At 43.6% G+C, this 7509-nt stretch overlaps 1 long non-coding RNA gene across 1 annotated transcript; it reads left to right on the top strand.

Moving 5' to 3' along the window:
- Positions 1 to 4404: 4404 nt before the first annotated feature.
- On the top strand, positions 4405 to 7198 carry LOC140642224 (uncharacterized). Its single transcript, XR_012038724.1, has 2 exons — positions 4405 to 5215; positions 5398 to 7198. It is a non-coding gene; the product is annotated as an uncharacterized lncRNA (long non-coding RNA).
- Positions 7199 to 7509: the final 311 nt, after the last annotated feature.

Raw genomic sequence — 7509 nt, 5'->3', positions numbered from 1 at the left:
TTTCCAAAACAAAGAAACTGGTGCATAAGGTTTTCAAAACTTAACAAAGGCATCATTTCAAAGCAGTGGGGGGAAAGAAGAGATTAATCAATGAAAGGCTTTCATAGGAAATTGGCGATGTGTATGGCATGAAACTCCAAATGGAATGAATATGACCAGTAGTTAAGTGAATATTTACTTCAGTTTGGGGTCAGGTAGATCTTTCTCAGCATAACACAGAAGACAGAGACCATAAAGGAATATATTGAGGGAGCTGGATAGTCAAAATGTAAATGTTTAGTACGTCAAAGAATAAAGTTAAAATGAAAATGGAAAACTGGGGAAAGTATTTCCAACATGTTAATATAGACAGATATATCTAAACAGACAATTCACATATTAAAAAATATATGGGGGCACCTGGGTGGCTCAGTGGGTTAAGTGTCTGCCTTCAGCTCAGGTCATGATCCCAGAGTCCTGAGATAGAGCCCCACATCAGGCTCCCTGCTCCTTGGGGAGCCTGCTTCTCCCTCTCCCTCTGTCTGCTGCTCCCCCTGCTTGTGTGCTATCTCTCTCTCTCTCTCTCTCTCTGAAATAAATAAATAAAATCTTGGGGGGAAAAAAGAAATAAATATATGTATCCAAAAAAGTTCAATTTTCTGAGTAATCATAGAAACACAATTTAAATTGAATTGAGGTGCCATGTTTAATTTACCAAATTATCAAATATTCACTTTAATAAGATTATTCTATCACGGGATGCCATGGGAGAATGCAATGCATCTTAAAACTGCTGATGCTAGTGACGTGAGAAACAAAGAGGAAATGTAGAGGGGCATCTGGGTGGCTTAGTGGTTGAGCATCTGCCTTCAGCACAGGGCGTGATGCTGGGGTCCTGGGATGGAGTCCCATATGGGGCTCCCCGCAGGGAGCCTACTTCTCCCTCTGCCTGTGTCTCTGCCTCTCTCTGTGTGTCTCTCATGAATAAATAAAATCTTAAAAAAAAAAAAAAAGAAATGTAGTTAAAATTAAATGTCCTCATAACCTGCAGCCCATTGGCAAATACTTGAGATAGGCAGATTGTAACGTTCCTCCAGGATCCTGAATCTTCTTTAGCATATGTAAATCCTCTAGGAACGTCCCTTATCTTTACTTCTCTCAGCCCCAAGGTGGATAATCACCTGCTCCTCACAATCCCGGGGCAGCAGGGAGCAGCAGGCAGCAGCCACAGTCGCTCTTCCTGCCCACGGGTCCTGTCCACATGCTTTAATAAAACCATCATTTTACACCCAAGACATCTGAAGAGTTCTTTCTTGGCCATCTGCTCCGGACCCTGCCAACCTCATCAACACAACATTCAAAAAACTACACCACCAGAACTTGCCATTTTAAAGGTTATGGGGTGCCTGCGTGGCTCAGTTGGTTAAACGTCTTACATTTGATTTCGCTCAGGTCGTGAGCTCAGGGTCATAGGATCAAGCCTAAGGCAGGGAGTCAGCTTGAGATTCTTTCCCTCTGCCCCTGCTCCACTAAAATCAATCAATCAATCAATCAATCAATCAATCTTTAAAAATCAATAAATGTTATAAACAGGGGTGCCCTGCTGGCTCAGTTGGTGGAGCATGCGACTTTTGATCTTGCGGTCGTGAGTTCGAGCCCCCTGTTGGGTGTAGAGATTAAACTTTTCAAAAAGGATATGAACAGATTTTACATTCTAAGGCAGGAGAGAACACCTTTGTTTACAGAGAACACCTCCCCTTTGTCCTAGATTGTTCTGGAAAGATCACCTCTATGGACTCTCTTGGTCAGGTAGCTGTGAAGTAAGACCTGCTGCTGCTCTTTGGGAAGCTCTGAGCCAGCTGCTTCAGAGGAAGACGTTGAACATTCTGTTTGGTTATATAAACTGGGTCTGTCAGTTAAAGAATTTTTTTTAAAACTGGATTTTCCACTCTGTGCAAGGGAGGGAAATTGTGTGTGTGTGTGTGTGTGTGTGTGTGTGAACGCACATGCTCGCTGACCATCTGCAAACAGGAGGATGGCTGAGCAAGCAGGTCAGACCTTTCCTGAATCACTGGTCTGGGCTGTCCAACTGCAGGTGGTATATGACCAGCCTAACCTCAGGGTATGCAGCCATATGTTGTGCTGGTCTGGCCCCACCAGGCCACGTGATGAGGGTAGGGGTTGACCCCAAAGAGAATGAATATTCCCAGTATCAGAGTTGCAGGAGCAGAAGCTGAAGCTGGGTTTCTCCTCCCCCTAGAGTGGAAGGGGGCGCTGTGGAGGTCTATGCTCCGGGCCACAGGGACTCAGCCAAGGGCTTCCACGCTTGAGGTCAACCAGTTCCTGTACCGAGATGGAGGAGAGTGAAGAAAAGAGCCAGGGTGGCCCCAGTGGAGAATCCGAGAAAGCAGACTTTGGCAGCAGCAACCTCTAGTTTAAATCAGCCTTCTGTCCCCAAACCTGCAGTAAGGGTCATCAGGCTGGTGGTAGCTGTGTTTTCGGGAGTTCTGGGAGGGTGCTGAGCCCAGGGTAGCCACCCTGGGAGCCGAAGACTGCAGATGTCACCAGATGGCAGGAGGCAACCCATTTCTGGGGAGCAGGGCAGTGATCCAGAGTAAGGGAGGTGGCGGAGGTGACAAGCAACAGCCAGGTCAGAGCATCACTTGGAAGTTGCTGGGGAGTCAAACCTGTGAAAGCTTGGTTTCTTGAACAGCCCCTCAGGTTGTTTCCATTTGAGTGTTAAAGAGCAGAGTAGGGACACCGGGGTGGCTAGGTCGGTAAAGTGTCTGCCTTCAGCTCAAGTCATGATCCTGGAGTCCTGGGATTGAGTCCTGCATGGAGCTCCCTGCTCAGCAGAGGGCCTGCTTCTCCCTCTGCCCCTCCCCCTGCTTGGGCTTTGTCTCTCTCTCAAATAAATAAATAAAATCTTAAAAAAATAAATAAATGGGCAGCCCGGGTGGCTCAGGAATTTAGCGCTGCCTTCAGCCCAGGCTGTGATCCCACGTCGGGCTCCCTGCATGGAGCTTGCTTCTCCCTCTGCCTGTGTCTCTGCCTCTCTCTGTGTCTCTCATGAGTAAATAAATAAAATCTTTAAATAAATAGAGAAAGAAAGAAAGAAAAAAAGAAAGAAAGAAAGAAAGAAAGAAAGAAAGAAAGAAAGAAAGAAAGAAAGAAAGAAAGCAGAGTGGCTCTGGAGATAAAGAATTTGAGGACCCCTGGGAGGAGGCAGGAGAACAGGCCCTTTAAATGCTGGGTGACTGGAAATTGCATCTCCAACTGTCAGCCAAAGCTTACATGTGAACATACTTTGACCCAACGAAACCGCTTCTAGGACTTTACCCTCAGGTCAAAGGAAGCTTACTGTACACAGGAATCTGTGAAGATGGATGGGGAACAATACCATCGCACCTTTATTTTCAGAGACCTCTAGGTGAGATGGAGCCCTTCCTTCACTTACACATGCAGGCAGCAGCCCATGGTAGAACCAGCAGTACCTGTGGCTTTGCTGCCAGCAGAATTGCGTTCAAAGGTATGAAGTCTTTAATAATAAGAAGTATACCTCTATAGCTCATTTTTTTGGGTACTTCATAATGGACTTTATTTTCTAGAGCAGTTTTAGGTTTACATAAAAATGGAGCAGGAACTAGAGTTCCCATATACTTCCTGTATATGAGTCCAGAGTGGACTCTACTATTAACATCCTGCGTTAATTGCTTACCGTTGATGAAGCAACACGTTATTGTTGACTTAAAACCATAGTTAATGATGTAAGGAAGATGTTGGGGTTCAGAGCCCACAGACCAGTAAGAATACCTGAGACATCTTTGGTGCAAAAATGTGTGTGTGTTTTTTTTTTTTTAAGATGTTATTTATTTATTTGAGAGAGAGAGAACAAGCAGGGGGAGTGGCAGAGGGAGAGGGAAAAGCAGGCTCCCTGCTGAGCAGGGAGCCAGACATGGGGCTCCACCCCAGGACCCTGACATCATGACCTGAGCTGAAGTCAGATGCTCAACTGAGCCACCCAGGGACCCCTAAAGGTGGTTTTATTAAAGCACAGGGACAGGACCCATGGGCAGAAAGAGTTACACTGGGTAATGAGAAGTGGCCCATTATATACTTTCAAGTTGGACCGGGGTTAGGGAGAGTGTAAGTCTCTAAGGAATTTTGGAAGCAAGGTTTCCAGGACCTTGAGGGAGCTAGCTATTGTTGGGATAAGGTCATTTCACTGTCTGATAAACCCTTAGTCATGAGACCCTTCAGATGTCTGTCGGTGGGTCATATGCTTACAGGATGATTGCCAACACATATCTTGGGGGGGTTTAGAGATAAAGGAAGTTTCAAAGGAATTTTTTTTTAAGATTTTATTTATTTATTCATGAGAGACACAGAGAGAAAGAGAGAGAGAGAGAGAGGCAGAGACACAGGCAGAGGGGGAAGCAGACTCCACACAGGGAGCCCAACGAGGGACTCGATACTGGGCCCCCAGGATCACACCCTGGGCTGAAGGTGGCACTAAACCACTGGGCCACCAGGGCTGCCCAGGAATTTTTATATTAAAGGTAGACTCACAGGATCCTGGGGGTCAGGCTAGAATTGCCTTTTGCCCTTAGCTAAGTATTAACATCAAGGCAGCTGAGTTCTTAGAGGAAGGTCACTCTGCCTGTTTCAAGGTCTTGTCAGTGGGATGTAGGGAGTAAGGAAACTTAAGTTTTCTTTTGCCTTTGTTTCCCACATCAATTAACATGAGGGTGCATGCTTTATGTTGTGCATTGTATGGGTTTTGACAGTGTCGTGCACCCATCATTAGTGTATCATACAGAGAATGTATTCTGTGCTACACAGTCCCTGGGCTTCACCTATTCATCCCTCCCTTTGCCTTCCTGAACCCCTGGAACCACTGATTTGTTTTACTGTCTCTAGTTTTGCCTTTTCCAGAGTGTCGTATAGTTGGAATCACAGTGTGTAGCCTTTTCGACTGATTACTTAGCAGTAATGCATTTATGTTTCCTACGTAAATGGCTTGATAGCTCATTTCTTTTTACCTGTGATAATAGTCCGTTGTCTGCACGTACCACAGTTGTCTATCCACTTACCTGTCGGAGCACATCTCAGTTGCTTAAGTTTGGGCAATTATAAATAAAGCTTCCATAAATATCTGTGTGCAGGTTTTTGTGTGGATGTCATTTTCAACTCGTTTGGATAAATACTAAGGAGGGAACAACTGCTGGACCATACGGTAAGACTATGTTTAGCTTTGTAAGCCACCAAACTTGCAAAGTGTCTGTGCCATCTTGTATCTCCAGCAGCAATGAAGGAAAATTCTTGATGCCCAACATCCTCATCGGTATTTGGTGTTGTCAGTGTTTTGGATTTTAGGTCTTCTTTTTCCTTTTTTTAAAGATTTTGTTTATTTGACAGAGAGAGAACACAAGCAGGGGGAGCCAGAGAGGGAGAAGCTCTGAAGGGAGCCCTATTCCAGGACCCCGGGATCCTGACCTGAGCTGAAGGCAGACGCTCAACTGACTGAGCCATCCAGCTTCCCCGGGATTTTAGCTCTTCTAATAAGCATGTAGTGGTATCTCATCGTTGTTCAATTTGCAATTCTCTAATGACACAGGATATGGAGCATCTTTTCATATGCTTATTTCCCATTTCTGCTCCAGGTTTCACTATAAGCTTAGGTGATGCTTTCTATAGGAAGGCTACTTTCCCTCATTATATCAGGTAACCTAGGTGTGCAAGGTATGATTCCCAAACTCAGTAGGTTAAAGCAATGATCACACATCCGTCAGTATTGTGGGCTGCAGCTGATTGCAGCTTGGTAGGACCAGGGCTGCTTTGCTTCCCGCTGTGGGCTTCCAGCTCTGCTTGGGTAGCTCTGTGCCACATGTCTCACATCTTTGGGTCACTGTAGCACAATTAAAAAATATATGTTGATAAATATGTTTTGATATCATTGGTTTCCTTTGTAAACATGGTAGGTTATTCTTTGCATTTTTAAAAAAGATTTTCTGGGATGTGTGGGTGGCTCAGAGGTTCAGCATCTGTCTTTGGCTCAAGGCATGATCCTGGGGTCTGGGATCGGGTCCCACACTGGGCTCCTTGCAAGGAGCCTGCTTCTCCCTCTGCCTGTGTCTCTGCTTCTCTCTGTGTCACTCATGAATAAATAAATGAAATCTTTTAAAAAATAAATAATAAAAAATAAATTAATAATAATCAATAAAATATTAATAAATTTTATTTCATTTCATTAATTAAAAATAATTAATGAAAATAAATAAGATTTTTCTTATTTATTTAAGAGAGAGAGAGCATGAGTGGGGAAGTAGGGGCAGAGGGAGAGGGAGAAGCAGGCTCCTCCCTGAACTGGGAGCCCGAGGTGGGGCTCAATTCCAGGACCCCAAGATCATGACCTGAGCTGAAGGCAGAGAGGCTTAACCAGCTGAGCCACCCAGGCACCCTTCTATGCATTTTTAAATAGTATTTTAAGAGGGGGCTTCTCCAGGCAGCCAGAGGCATGCTTACACAGAGAAGGTTAAGAAATTCTGGTCTAGGGCAGCCCTGGTGGCGCAGCGGTTTGGCGCCGCCTGTGGCCTGGGGTGTGATCCTGGAGACCCATGATCGAGTCCCACATCGGGCTCCCTGCATGGAGCCTGCTTCTCCCTCTGCCTGTGTCTCTGCCTCTCTCTCTCTCTGTGACTATCATAAAAAAAAAAAAAAAAAAAAAAAAAAGTGTGCTGTTTAATCTCTATGTATAAAAAAAAAAAAGAAATTCTGGTCTACGGCAACACATGATGCAATCTTGAGTATAATCCTGAGAAACGGGAAAGAACAGACAGTTATCACACAAGGGGAACTGGTTAATTAAACTTGTCTGTATCTTGACAACAGGATACCACAAGGGAAATAAAACTTTATTGTAGAAGAAAAATGAAATAAAACATTCAAATTATAATATTCAGTGGAAAAAGCAGGATATAAAATGTATGGTGTTATCTAATTTTTATTTAAAAAAGCATGAAATATACAGGCATTAATATATATACAAAAGTCTCAGCGGATATTTATGAAATTGTTAATAGTAGTTATATCTGAGTGGTCTTGGGATTTGGGTGATTTAATACTTTTTCTCTGCTCTTGTTTTTTTATTTCCTGCATTAAATATGTATTCTTTTTATAAGATATAAAACCACATTAAAATTGTTTTTTATTTTCTTAATCAGTTTTCTTGAAGTATAATTTACACACAGTAAAACTCACCGCTTTTAAGTGTACAATTTCATGAGTTTTGACAAAAATATACAGTTGTGTAACCACCACCATCATCAAGTCATAGAACATTCCCAACACCAAAAAAATTTTAAATTAAAAAAAAAATTCCGCTGGGCCCTTTTGCCTCCTCTCCCCACCTCTGGGAACCACTGACCTGCTTTTGGTTACTCTAGTTTTGCCTTAGAGTTACTTATTAAAATAAACAATTGATCAGATGCTTAGAGAAGTTAGATAAATTGCCCGAGGTTGTTACCTCCT

This window comes from Canis lupus, chromosome 11 (assembly GCF_048164855.1).
Source record: "Canis lupus baileyi chromosome 11, mCanLup2.hap1, whole genome shotgun sequence".
Lineage (NCBI taxonomy): Eukaryota > Metazoa > Chordata > Mammalia > Carnivora > Canidae > Canis > Canis lupus.
The sequence above is the reverse complement of the archived record's forward strand: the minus strand, read 5'-3'. Positions and strand labels throughout refer to the sequence as shown.